The sequence below is a fragment of the Anabrus simplex genome, chromosome 1 (genome assembly GCF_040414725.1).
Source record: "Anabrus simplex isolate iqAnaSimp1 chromosome 1, ASM4041472v1, whole genome shotgun sequence".
Classification (NCBI taxonomy): Eukaryota; Metazoa; Arthropoda; class Insecta; order Orthoptera; family Tettigoniidae; genus Anabrus; species Anabrus simplex.
Window position 1 is genome coordinate 1,085,048,047 of NC_090265.1, and position 15,192 is coordinate 1,085,063,238.

The window sequence follows — 15,192 nt, forward strand, 5'->3', positions numbered from 1 at the left end:
TGTTCATATCTACTATAAATTTCAAATTCGATTCTCGTATAGTTTCGAATGGTAGCTACTTAAGTTTGGAAAGGATTAGTCGGCAGTTGTGTAGCATTTTTCGACTGTAACCTCTAAAAAGGATATTACTCTTGTTAAAATGCTATCAATTATTATTATACCTTGAACATTTCACTTCTTGTAACCTGTAAACATGTAAAGCAGTAGCAGTTATAAAGAACATACGGTAACGGAATGGTTCATTTGAGTCCATGGTTTCGCGTTCGGCTCTCCGTCACGTGGTATTGGAATGAACGAATTAAATGAACGAATCATTTTAGTGAATCGGTTCTTCTAAAAGAATCACATTCCCCATCTCTAACGTGTACTAAGCTTTCCGACATCTTGTATTTTTAATAATGTACCCATTTTATACAGCTGCCAATCTACAAGACAAAGTCTACTAAAGGGATTATATTTACCTAATATCCACTGTCGGCAACCCTGAAGATACCTTAATTAAGGCCACGGCCGCTTCCTTCCCACTCCTAGGCTTTTTCTGTCCCATCGTCGTCATAAGACCTACCTGTATCGCTGCGACACAAAAGCATCTTGAGTGTGTTACCGTACTTCAACTGCCCATAGAACTTATCAGCATATATAGATTAATTAACATATTAGGAATTTATCGATTTTTCTGAACCTGTTCGTTTTATTGTTTAATTTAAAATCTGTATGCACTGTCTAATATGGCTAATATGCTCTACCAAGCATAGCAAATTCAATACCAGCGTCTGTGTGTTTCTCGCTCATTTTATGCTTTTTTAACCTTTTTACCAAGTTGGGCTATGTCTGAATGTCTAATGTCCGTATAGGATCAACGACATTCATTGCCAAACAAGAATAACTAAAGAACGCATTCCTTACTTCACATACGCACAGCTAGTCAGCGTATTTATAACGTGACGGATTGAATTTCCTAGTTTGTCCATTTTCGTTCTTGTGCAATATTTAATCCCCATTCACAATGCAAACGTAACGTAACGTAAACTTAAAATTAACGTTAACTTAGAAGTTAGCGGCCATGTTATCTAATGGAACTATTCACAATGCACCGACGTAAACTTAACTGCGAGTCCGTAAAATTAAGGGATTGCAAACTCCAAGCTATTGCGGTTAATTTTACGTTAGCTTTCAGAACCAGCCAATCAGAACAGATGTAAACATTGTATTTTGTGTACGATATAATGACTTCTTTCGACGAAACACTTGTAATCCTCTTTCAAAATAATCTTTGTGTGTATGTATGATAAAAGGAAAAATAATTACAAAGACGCTGTACCGAAAAATAATACGTGGAAATAAATATTCTGTAGCAATGAAATCTGGCATTAAATGGCGGGAGACTAGCTCGCAGCGCTGGCGAACGGACGAGAGACAATCCCTGTCATAGATAAAACAGTGTCCCTGTAGGTCTATATTTACAAAAACGATATTATCCAAACATCTCATCAGGGTGTGATAGCTAGGGGCACAGGAGACCTTACACTTCTTTTTATTAGAAAAGAGGAATTAAATAGTAAGATAGTGTCAAACAGTTCAGGTTTCATCCACATGTACAAAACGAACTGATGAGGGTCATTTTTTACAGTAGATTACTGAAATCGCCCTAAGATAGCCTTCTTTGATTCAAGGGATGAACCCATTTTCTGCACCGTTGCTTGGTTCGCTTTTTCAGGTACACAGCTCCCAGGAGCAAAGCAAGAGGTGTTTGAAGTAATATGCATTCCACTACCACGTTGTTTGATTCCATCGAGGTATTAAAATATAAAACTGCGAGATAGCCCAAAACTTCCATGCTAAATAACATTGCAGTGTTTTGATTGGCTGATGTGTACTCTTTACGTTCCTCCATTGTGAATACCTCAAATTTTACGTTAATTTTACGGTTACGTTACGTTGTTAAGTTTATGGTTACGTTTGTATTGTGAATGGGGCCTTACATTCAGCCGAGGAAGCCCAACTTCCTTCATTCTAATCTATGTTCAAAAATTCCCACCACTACTTAAAATGCTGCTTACAGAATTTATCTTCTTAAATTAAGACGTAAACATTTAGTTTTCAAATACCGTAGACAGATAAACACTAAACACACGAATGAAGTTATTAACACGAGACTTAAATACTGAAGGTAGAATTTACACGGCCATTTAAACTAGATTGGTACCGTAGTTTTATCTATTGAAAACTTGCGCTACAACAGTAATCAACTACACTACAATGGCACTTACAGTACACATACATCAACGGCTAACAGCTACTATCACGACCACTATGGCACTGCGATGTTTCACTCATCATAAACGACAGTAAAGATATTCGCAAAAACAAATAAAGTGAACGTCCGAATTTCTCTCTTGGTCAAATCTCAAAACATTAAGACGTATTTGACAATTTGACCAACCTATAAATGATGACATCACCTTACGGTTACATTTTAAATCTTTATTTTAGCTTCTTTGCAGAACTGAATTGGTTCAATAGTCAGTCTAATACCATAAAATTCATGGCTTTGAAAAATGTTTTGGAATTCATCTTTGATAACGGTTAATGGAAGACTTGGGAAAAAACGTAGGGACATTGCTGAGGGCTCCGCCGGACAGTGTGCACACTTCCTTCCACTGGAAAAGTCCATATCCTCCTTCCAGACTCCCCCCACATTCCGCACACTTGCTAACACAAGGAACCTAGTGAGGGTTCTTATGCCACAGCCCGAGCGCCTCAAGACTAAAGAGAAAACTTCGTGCTTGCAGGACAGCAGCCACGCTCTGAAAGCCTTCGCCATATTTTTGAAAATAGAAAAGTGAAATGTTTGCAGCCAAAATAATAAAGGTAACATTGTTATAACTGAATAGTACACCACCATAACTTCGACTTCGCTATTTGTCCATCTCTGTATGTAATCAGTTAGAGTGAAATTATATAAAATGTTTTCGAAAAGGCGGTGGGACGGCGCTCAAAAGCCCTTCATGTACCAACCGCCACTGCTTGAAGCTTTCTAAAGGTCAGCCTTGTCCCTCAGAGTATACACAATAACTTTCCCTTCTCTTCTCCTGTAGTCATCACCATTGTCTTCTTGCTCTCATGCAGGCTTTATGTCTACACAACAGTAGACTTTCTCCAGATAACAAAGCAAGCATTTGATTATATTGAACACTTAAGGTTAAAATGGTCATTTTATGCACTGAATGCATTGACAGCCATACGTTTAAATTATCCAGACTAATTTCATTGCATGATTACCAATAAACTCTCACTCAATATGCTAAGTTGACCTTGTACTTCATCTTCTCAGAACACACCACTTTCACTCCACACATACTGTACATGGAGGATTGGCTGGTACCAACGTATCGGTCTCGATATTCTCGCGAGAGTCTCGAGATCTGTGACGTCAGTCTCGAGACCGATTCTCCTGTGTTGCGAGCTGAGCAACGTTCCAGTAACTACGAACGTAAGCTCGATAGTATATCATCAGAAGTTCTGTCCGGCTCCATGGGTAAATGGTTAGCATGCTGGCCTTTGCTCACAGGGGTCCCGGGTTCGATTACCGGCCGGGTCGGAGATTTTAACCTTAAATGGTTAATTCCCTTGGCTCGGGGACTGGGTATTTGTGCTGATCCCAACATCCCTGCAACTCACACACCACTATCCTCCACCACAATAACACGCAGTTATCTACACATGGCAGGTGCCACCCACCCTCATCGGAGAGTCTGCTTTCCAAGGGCTGCACCCGGTTAGAAATAGCCACACGAAAAAAAAATTCCAGCAGTTCTCATATGGAAACGTGTGTGCAGATAAATTTTGTCAAAAGCCCAGGAAATCACTGCATGTTGAACTTTGAGCTCCTTAATGCCATTAACGAAAGTGAAAACAAAATTTCAGTGTCTTAAACGGTTCACGAATTATTTCAGGTGAACATCTTCGCTGAATAACCTTTATAATTTGTTAATAACTGTAGATAGGATGTACTGTACACCTACCGGATACCCCGCAATTGTTGTAGAAAGGGTAGCTTATTGTGATGCAGACCGGGCCGGAGGTGTTCTGTAACAATTCCCCTTCATTGATATTATGTGTTTTTAAGTGCCGGATCATCCCAGAAGTATTCCTGCCGACATATTTTACTTATTTTGAACAAACAACACAGCGGATTGTGCTATGTGGCTTCTCTTCAAAATAACCGACATCCACGACTTATGTTGCGTTTTGGGTACCATCTTAAAGTTGTCGCGTACAATTAGACACAGTCACACATTGCGCAGTCATATGCAGAAGTACCTAAATATGACGCGAGTGCTCTATAACATTGTATGGACTCATTTCCTTCGTTACCAAAATATCGGTAAACACAAGGAGTGGTCGTATGATATTAAATGTGGAGTCTGATAACCAACTGTATACCTACCTGTCGAAAGAATTGGAGCAAACTCAGGCATTTTAGATTACACGTTCCACTCATACGTAATGGTGGTTGCATATGCAACAAGGCGCATCTTATCCCGTCCAGAGTTCGAAAAAATGCGCCCCTCTAGTATCCGCGTAAGTGTACCTACAGTAGCCGTCAATTTATGTACTTAGCCGACTCATTCGTGTACTTACCGCTGCATACAGCGCCAGAATGCGCATCCTTTATAATTATGCTATACTGCGTCAGAATAGACCTCGGTAGAGACGGACGCCCTAGTCACTTGTTGACGCGCATTTACGGAATGGAGAAGGCTCGTGGTTGGCTATTCGCATACCCGGCAAAAACAACATTCAGCTCCGGCTACCTGTAGGCCTACGACACGCTGCTCGTCACACAATGCGGAGCCAACGCTCTCGAGATCTCTCGCGAGAAATAGTGCCTGCGTTAGTCTCGAGACCTCGTCGCAGACTTCCCATCACTAGTAACCAGTACTAGTCAGTAGCGGCGTTTGTGAATAACGTGGGGGTGGGGGAAGGCCACAAAAATGTATAGATAAAAACGCCCATCCCCGGGTCTGGATCGGGAGGGTAGGTAGATCATTATCATCATCATGAGTCTCTTCCAGTTTGCCCTGTCCATCCACAGCTGATGTTCTACTTTGTGCTGCCAATGTACACCACATTTTGCAAGGTCTTTGAAAATTTGCTTTTCCCAACAATCACGAGGTCTCCCTCTGGGCCTTTTTACCAAGAACATACCTTTCATAGTAGGCTCTTGGAATCCTATTTGGAACCATCCTGCTTATATGTCCATATCACCGTAATCTACTTTAATTCCAAGGTTTCTAACAGACTCTTGTCCAATCCAGGTTGTTACCGAATATTCTCATTCCTCATTTTCTCTCTCCTTGTATTTTGGGGACAAGAACGAAATAATTTTCATTTTTGTGGTCTGTCGGTGACGTTTTGCAGGTCCAGTCAAAGTTGTTGCCTGCGATCCGTACGTTAGAATTGGTACAAGGCATGTTTTGTACAGTGTGGGCTTGGAGAAATGTGTCAACACGGAGTGGTAGAATGTTGATGGAGCTTTTATCCTATTGCCCATTTTTTGGGTTTATGGTGATGTCAGAAGAAACGAAGCTGCCTAAGTACTTTTGAAGTTTCTTCATTTTGCACTTTCAGGTAACTGCTTCGTGATTTTAACTCGCCACTAAACTAAAGGTTTTAGTTCTACTGACAATCATTCCCATTCTTTCAAATTATTCTTACCAGTTTAGCTTGATATTCTGCTTGATTCACCCCACAGCAAATACAAGCGCATTCGTTGTCTGATCCTTTTTTTGACTCCGCTTGTGGTTTCAAAAACCTTGACCCGCCTCCTTGAACTTGCACACAGCTCTTCGTTTCTCAATACAGTTGTTTTACTCACGCCATCATCTCATCTGGCATTTCTTTACGTCTTGGATTTTCCCACATGTGCTTACGCGGTACGCAGGGTTGCCCGTACCATATGTGCTGAAGCACATTGTCTATTTGAAATAAAAATTACTTTAAAAATATTATCTTCAAATACAGTGCATTGAAAAAGACGTCAGCCAAATAGGAAATTATTCAACTCCCCTCACAAACAGGTAACTAGCCGTGCGCTGTGCAGATCACAGTTCAGCAAGAATTCGTGAAACGTTTGCCCGAAATCACGAACTCCGCCTTTTGCGAATGCGTGCAACTTTTCCAATGTGCAGTTGAAACAACAGCCAAGACATCACTTCACAGCGAGTCTTAGTTCTATCACAGAGAGGCAGCACTAGTCACACTTGCATTTCGACCGAAATAAGAACGTGGCAGGTGGCACCCTCTTGACTCAGCAGTAGTAGGATCGCTTAAAGCAAACGGGAATACAAAATATTGTAGATGAAGCCATGAGCTGTTACAGGCAGGTTTTTTAATACTCCCAACTTGCCTATTCCTTAGCCGCATTTGTAAATCGATGAGCTATAAACATTATTGTACATTTGATGTCAAAATCAGGACATGATATTGTGACTTTTTTTAAATTACAAAATGTCTAGTTTACAAATTTCACTAGGCCTATAACATATGGAATTTTGCATTACGACGTTGGTGGTTTTATTTCAATTATTATGTTAACTTTGAGAATTTCTGTTTTTGCTCTCTCACACCAAGTGTTTCTGAGTTCGTGAATGTTTTGTCATTGCAGGTGTTATTGTGTGTTTAATTAGTTTTGTATGAGGAATGCGTATATGTGTTGAGGTTGTTTGCATATTTGTTCACTATGGAAAACTCTGACGTTTCTAAACATTTTTTGGAGGTGGGGGTGATGGGTTAGAGCACACAACTGATTTTCCGCACCAGCCGCCACTGGTGGTATGTGATCATTATAGATGAGAATTATAGGCACGAACAAGTTAGAATGCAAACGTATTTAACCAAGGCGCAAGTGCCATATACCCGCAAGACTATTCTTGCATAAATATGAGCGATCTGAAATATCAGAACCCACTAAATTTAGGCAAATCACCGGCATAAATGTACAGCGGCTAGATTACACTTGCACCTTGTTCAAATAAGTTTGCAATCTAACCTATTTGTGCGTATAATTCCCATCTCTAAGTGATCATAAGCCTTCACAATATCCAAGAATATAACTACAGTATACAGTGACCATCATAATTTTTCGGACAAGAAGAGTTCCTTTATATTTAACATAAAACCGCATATATAGTTTAATTTTGCTTATATCAGAATGAATAGTTACATATACAGATACCAAAAATAAATATGCACTTCATTTCATGATACGCAAAAATTTTGAAACTTATGAATGCAATTACAATAATGCAAAATTGCATGTTCGTAAATATTCGTACAAAAATACAAGTACAACAAAAATATGAAGGATGGAGTCAATGTAGGAATAATAATACTTCGTGAGTCTTCTCTTTCTGCGAAGCACTTCACTCAGACGTCTCGGCATGGTCTCCGTGAGTTTTCTTGTGGTGGAATGGGATAAATTTTCCCACTAGCCTTCCAGTCGTCTTTTCACATCAGCTTTGGAATTAAAGGGAAGTTTCCGGATGTTGTTTACCAGTATAACCCATAGTCTCTTTGGGGTTAATGTAAGAACTTTGTGGGGGAGTATTCACAACTTTAGGACTGTTGTACAACAACCATAGCCGTACATTATCGGCCGTATGTTTCGGGTCGTTGTCCTGATAAAATTTAAAACAGTCCCAGCTCTCATATTTTCTGCACTTTTCTTCAGGTTGTTTTAAAAAAATCTGGAGATACTGGCGGTGGTCCAATATTCCGCCTATAAATTACAGCTCACCTGCTCCTAGAGCCGACGTACAGCCCCAAACCATAACATGTCTCCCTCGATGTTTCATATTTCTTTCTTCGAACACTTTACTGGGCCGTCTCCAAACTATGATGCGCTAATCTGAGCTTGAAACGTTGAATTTCGATTCATCGCAGAAAATTACAGTCTTCCACCTGTTCATGTCTTTGCCAAGATTCTCCTTAGAAAATCGTTGTCGCTGAACCTATTTATTTCGTTGATATAGGGCTTCCTTGCAATTCGGCCGTTATGATCACCTCTATATGACACCCTCCGGATTGTACTTGCACTGATCTTCTTTCCAAACTAGCTCACAGCTGCAGCAGCAATAGTAGTTGTAGTAAGACGTGGATTCCTTTTCACTTTTCTTTCTACTGCCCTCTCCTCTCTCCTAGTAAGGAGCCTCAGGCGACCTGTCTGTGGCAAATTTCCAATTCTGTCTTGAAATCTGTATCGGCAGATAGTATCGTTAATAGTATTTTTCTTAATGTTCAGGAAATCTGCGATTTGTCTACATGTTTACCCTTTTTCATAATTGAATATTAGTAATTGCCTTTAATCAAATGTACTGTTCTTTCCTCTTGAGTCACATTTCACTCATGAATCGTTGCGTCTGCTCTGTGCAGGAGGAAGGCACTGTCACTGTTCCGTTCTTATCCCAACATTTTTCAGAGCATTCTTGAAGAAAGAAAGAAACAAAAGGAAGGGTCTAGGTTCGATCTGTCCGGGTTAAATCAATGTTCTTCCTCACGTGTAAGTCCTACAAATTTTCTGATTTTTCTCTCTTCTATCTTAAGGGTTATAGCATTATAAATACAACACTACTTTTGATCATTCAAGTACTGGAACGATCGCGCCTTGCTTCCAGTCACTGGGAATTTCATTTTCTTCCCAAATTTTATTTAGTATTCTGTACCATTGAATGAATAGACTACTATTATCTCAGTCACATATGACCACCTGGGGAGAGAGCATTGATTTATTGTAATATAATACATGGTTCTCTGATGTCCAATTCGTTGGATGAATGGTCAGCGTACTGGTCTTCGGTTAAGAGGGTCCAAGGTTCGATTCCCGGCCGGATATTTTAATCGCTTCTGATTAATTCTTCTGGCTCGGGGACTGGGTGTTTGTGTCCATCCCAACAATCTCTTCATATTCAGACATACTACACTGCCAACCTCCACAGAAACACGCAATAGTGCTTATATCACTCCATATAGGGTTGGCATCAGGAAGGGCATCCGGCCGTAAAACAGGACCAAATCCACATTTGCGATAGAGATCGCGGTAGAAAAAGAATACATGGTTCTCTGATATATTTTTTGCAATTTGTTTTACGTCGCACCGGCACAGATAGGTCTTATGGCGACGATGGGATAGGAAAGGTCTAGGAATAGGAAGGAAGTGGCCGTGGCCTTAAGGTACAGCCCCAGCATTTGCCTAGTATGAAAAGGGGAAACCACGGAATACCATCCTCAGGGCTGCCGACAGTGGGGTTCGAACCCACTATCTCCCGGATGCAAGCTCACAGCTGCGCGCCCGTAACTGCAAGGCCAACTCACCCGGTGATAATATATTTTAAATGTATTACAACCTTAGCATTTCCAAGAACTTAAAGTTTTAGAGTATAGGATACCTTATCTTTAGAGTTTGTGATTTTTAGCATTTGCGATAAATGCGAAATATGTCGAAACTTTGTCAGTGTATGTGCCTTCATCTTGCATGACCCGTACGAGTGGTTTTTAGCGATTTCGAATTAGCGATAAAATACGAAATTGATTCAAAATGCGAAATTATACAATTTATGCGAAATAGATGCGAAACTCGCAGTTTTATACGAAATAAAAATATATCTTTTTAAAAACGGTGCATTTTTCTTAAAATGAAGATATATGTTGTTATTTATTTCAGGAGAAATTATTGCGATCGTAAAGCGGTAACATGCTTTGACGGACACTTACGTCCTGCTGCATGGAACATTTATAAGTTCATTATCGCAGTTAGCTGGTCGGAGAGATTTATTCTCTTTGTTTTGCAGCCTACCCGATTGATGTCAGATAATACCTGAAGCCATTTTCTCTGTGTAAATAGTAATTCTGAGCTGAAATACGGAAAAAATAAAGCACCTCATTTTGTCGATCGTTGTAGGGATGGCAAATTTTTTTAAAATACCGATATATTGAAAACTTATTTTCGACAATCGATATTTATTGCACATAATATATCGGTATATTCAAACAATATCGATATATCGTTAATGATAACCCAAGAGTCCAAGACCAACAACAATATCATCACTCATCAGACCTCAATGCATATATAACAATATTGGTATTCAGCCTGTGCACGCGACTGGTTGGTTGAGTTTATCTTGCTACTGGAATTCGCGGTTTAATTATCCATGGAATATATCCATCAACGGCTGCTAATTTCAGATGAGAACCAGCCTGCACGGTTGCTAGGGTTATACTTCCGAAACAGATATTTTTATTAACCCTCAGTCACGAGATATATGTATGTCAATAGGCGCCAGCAGTCGAGGCATAGATCCTGAATAATTAGCTTTTTGAAAGAACTAAGTACACCTGTGTAGAGAGTGAAAAAATGTGTCAGTAATGCTTGATGAAGTTCATATAAACCTCGTAAATTTGTAGGAATGGCCGAAAATAGTTAATAATATGATGCAGAATCTACCGTGCAAGTATTTATGGCTTTATGATTGCATTCTGGGAATAAAGATGTCATTGGTCTTTTTTTCTGGTAAATAACATTAACTCAGACACTTAAGGTGTTAGAATTCATTGTTGAATTAGGTTTTGATGTTTTGTACTTAATTCTCTTAATTATCTTGTTTTTCTTGGAACTGCCGTGATCCCCTTTTATAGAACTTCAATATAATTTCAAATCCTTGTATTTTGGAAAAAAAAAATAATTTGATATCGATATATATCGATATTCTGTTCTGATAGATATTTTAGTAGGATAATATCGGCATGTCGATATCGAAGGAAATATCGATATTTTAGTACGGTATATCGAAACGTCCCTAGGTGTTATCGGTGCCTACGAGATAAGTAAAGGCCTCTGCATGCACGGTCTTTTCAAGTACTCAACTGACAGAGTAGCAGTAGTTCAAATAGCGCCGCTGGATGTCAGGTTTTCCCTCCATTCCTCAGCACGATTCCAATTGGCATTACGAGAATAACTTGCACATAAAAGCACATTACAAATATAAGACATTGCATTTTGAGTAGGAAAGTGATATTTCTATGACGTTTAATGAAGAAAAATAAATGTACCACCCAGTAATTCAAGATGAGCTCATACGAATCAGGTAGTATCATTGCAACCGGAATGTTCACGTCCTAATAAAAATACTCCATAGTATATTTTAAATCACTGCAGTATTCACACAACCTACGTCGATGAATGCAGAGTGGATATTGGTCCACAAGTGACCACGGCTGGTCCGTGGTCCCACAGCCCTGCACTCCGACCGGCCAACCGAACAGAGGAGGGGTGGCCACGGCTCTACCGTGGCTCTTCACCTCTGTATCCGGAAAACGGGACAGGGCTGGACCTCACGGCTGGTCACCACTGTCGACTGTCCTGAGAATGGTTTTCCGTGGTTTTCCATTCTCCTTCACTAAGGCGAATGCCGGAACAATTCCTAGTATACGCCACGGCCACCAACCCCCTTACCTTCTCCGAGCATCTCCTTCAACGTGACAAATCTCCCGGCCTGAGAGACGGCGTCACCGTCTAAGAGGCCCGCCTCCTCCTTCAGGTGAGGAATGAGAACATTTTAGTTGTAGTACATTGCCTAGTTTTGCCATGCAAATATGATGGACACCCTGAAAAAAGTGTGGGCATTGCGGCTAGTTTCAGTAGAAATGCTAAAGCATGTGCTTTCAAAATGTTCACCACATACTACAGACTTCAGGGAAGGTTGCCACATGCTATTCTTCTCGTCACCAACCATGGTATAATTTTGATTCGTTTTCCTCGTAGTTCTACATTTGCTCGTGGAAAGAAATGCCACTACTTTTCTGAAGTTTACTTTGGCAGAATAGTACACAGCAAGAAATCATTGTTTATTACGCGTAATAAATATCCTGTGAATATAATGTTTACAATAAACTCTCTCGGCTCTTGTATATTTATCAATATGCACAAAACATTTTCTTAATGTAAACCTTCAGCTGGTTCAGTCATTTGACCGGAACAGGAATGGAACGAATGAAGCCCCATCTAGCGGTGAGGATGGGAACTGTGCCGGCTGCCGAAGCCTGTCGCACTTCTCTGGGGCAATGATTAATGACTGACAGATGAAATTAAATGATAGTGGAGAGTGTTGCTGGAATGAAAGATGACAGGGAAAATCGGAGTACCCGGAGAAAAACCTGTCCTGCTTTGTCCAGCATAAATCTCACATTGAGTGACCGGGATTTGAACCACAAAACCTAGCGGTGAAAGGCTGGCGCGCTGCCACCTGAGACACGGAGGCTTCTATTTTCTTAATATTACGTTTAAATATAAACCATATGCTCACCCCAAGCTGAATACACAAATCAACGCCTCTTATAATTAATTTTAAGGCTTATCTCATTTAAAAACTCACTAACTTACCTTTTTGCTTCACAGTTTCCATATACGTCTGTGTTTTTAAACAATGGGGGGCTAACACGAAGTCTAGCGGCGACTCTGGAACTAGAACGTATTTCGCGCTGTGTAAACCATAGTGTAAACTGCCATGCGGAGGCCTTATTACTAATCACGGAGGCAACGGTGTTACATATTCCACCTTTTGTATTCGAATTATAGTCCAGCCTATCAGAGGCTCAGAGCAAGGTATTGATTAAATTGGATATTCCCAGGTTGCAATTCGACCTTCACTAGCACCATCTCTTGAAGAATTATCGGCGTTCTCTAGTGCGGATATTGTTAATGAAATTAATATTTCAAAGAAAAACGATACATTTATGGAAAAACCGATATATTATGCGATAAATTGAATAAAAATTTCGGTATCGATATATCGATAAATCGAAAGGAAAATATCGGTATTTCGTAAAAACCGATATATCGTTGTCATCTCTAGCTCGTTGTAAACAATCATGGCGGCATCCAAGCGCGGCATGGATGAGTTTATTCGTAACTGGTTTGAAAATAGTGATGTTGAAAGTGGAAATGATTCTCTGGAGAGTGAAAATACTGCTTCTTCAACTGACAGTGATGAAAGTGATTCCGATTTCAGTTCTGAGGTGATAGTGCCAATCATGAAACTACGTGACAAAACCAGAATGCAACAAGAGCGAGTGAGAAGTCTAGTTTTCTTTTCTTGCTAGTTGCTTTACGTCGCACCGACACAGATAGGTCTTACGACGACGATGGGGCAGGAAAGGCCTAGGAATGGGAAGGAAGCGGCCGTGGCCTTAATTAAGGCACAGTCCCAGCACTTGCCTAGTGTGAAAATAGGAAACTGCGGAAAAACATCTTCAGGGCTGCCGACAGTGGGGTTCGAACCCACTATCTTCCGGATGCGAGCTCCCAACCGCACGGCCAACTCGCCCGGTGAGAAGTCTAGTAAAATGATAATTGGAATTATGATCTTGTTGACAATAAGCCTCTTTCTGTAACATGTAAACCAGTTTTTGAAATTCACTCTATAGTGGGGAGGGGGTTGGGTAATAATCCGAAAAAATGGACGTAGGGAATGAATTTCTAACCCCACCGTTCTGGGATCACGTTACTAAGGAAACCAATGCCTATATATTTCTTGCTAATTTATCTGCTTCCCTTGAAACCAGTAATACGAATTAAAACATTAGTTTCCTGTTACTATAGACGAGCTAAAAGCTCACGTTGCTTTGTGTATTCTTATGTAGCCTATGCGATTAATCAAATTTATGTTAAAGTGACGAAAAAAATAAATTGTATGTAAGGGAATATTTCCTTTCACAAGTAATGGTAGGCCAAAGGGTTAAATCATTCAATGTGTGGAATTTCTTTCACTGGCTAAAGAGCACTGCAAGGATCAATCAATCAAACGGCAAATACACTTTCAAGCACCGCGTTCATTCTCGTTGTGTGTTGACCCTTGATCATAGTCGGTTATTCTTGACATTGGTGTTGAGTAGCAGTTCTGTTTAAAAGTACGGTAGCGATTTATTTTATTGTCTGGTAGCTATGGATAGAAGCGAAGTGATGATCAAACAGCATGCCGAAAGTCACAAATCGGGACATTTTTATGTAAGCGATACAGATGGCCTATATTGATGTGCCGACTCTGCAATCAGAGACTTGAAGAAGAAAAGAAATGTTTTGCATAGTGACGGGCAGTCTGCGACTAGGTCTCGAGATTTCTCCGGATTTCTCGAGACTAGCGCAGGCACATTTTCTCGCGAGAAATTTCGAGAGATCTCGAGAGCGTTGTCCCCGTATTGTGCGGCGAGCAGCGTGTCGTAAGGCCTACAGGTATCGGAGTTGAACGTTGTTTGTGCTGAGTTTGCAAATAGCCAACCACGGGCCTTCTCCATTTCGTAAATACGTATTAACAAGCGACTAAGGCGTTCATTTCTACCGAGGTCTATTTTAACGCAGTATAACATACTTATAAAGGATACGCATTCTGGCATTGTATGCACTGGTAGGTACACGAATGAGTGGTTTAAGTACAGCACCTGACGGCTACTGTAGGTACACATACCTGGATACTAGAGGCGTACAGTATTCGAACTCGAAACGAGACAAGATGCACCTTGCTGCATATGCAGCCACCATTACGCATGAGTGGAATGTGTAATCTAAAATGGTTGAGTTTGCTCCAATTCTTTTGACAGGTAGGTGTACATTGTTATCAGACCCCACATTCAATATCATATTATGACCACTGCTTGTGTTTACCGATATTTTGGTGACGAAGGAAATAATTCCTTACAATGTTATAGAGTATTCGCGTCATATGTAAAGTTAGCACAATTACCCAACTACAACAACAACAACAACAAGAGTACAACAAGCAATTCCATGAAAAGGAAATATTACAAGAAGTACTACTAATTTAACATTCTAAATCCAGCATCATCATGCACAAATTCATTATTTCCAGTGCTTAACATTACCGCTTGCAATACTACAGGTTGAGCTTTCTACTAGCTTAACATTACAAGTGATAAGAAAGTGAAGTTAAACCATCATTACCCTACAACTATAACGACAAGAACAACGAAAGAAAATATGACAAGAAATACTACGAGTTTAACTTTCTAAATCCACCATCAGCTTAAGTATTTCCATGGCTTACAATACTATAGGTTGAATGTACTACCGGTACCGGTACTAGCTTAAAACTACAAGTGATATTAAAGTTAAAACAA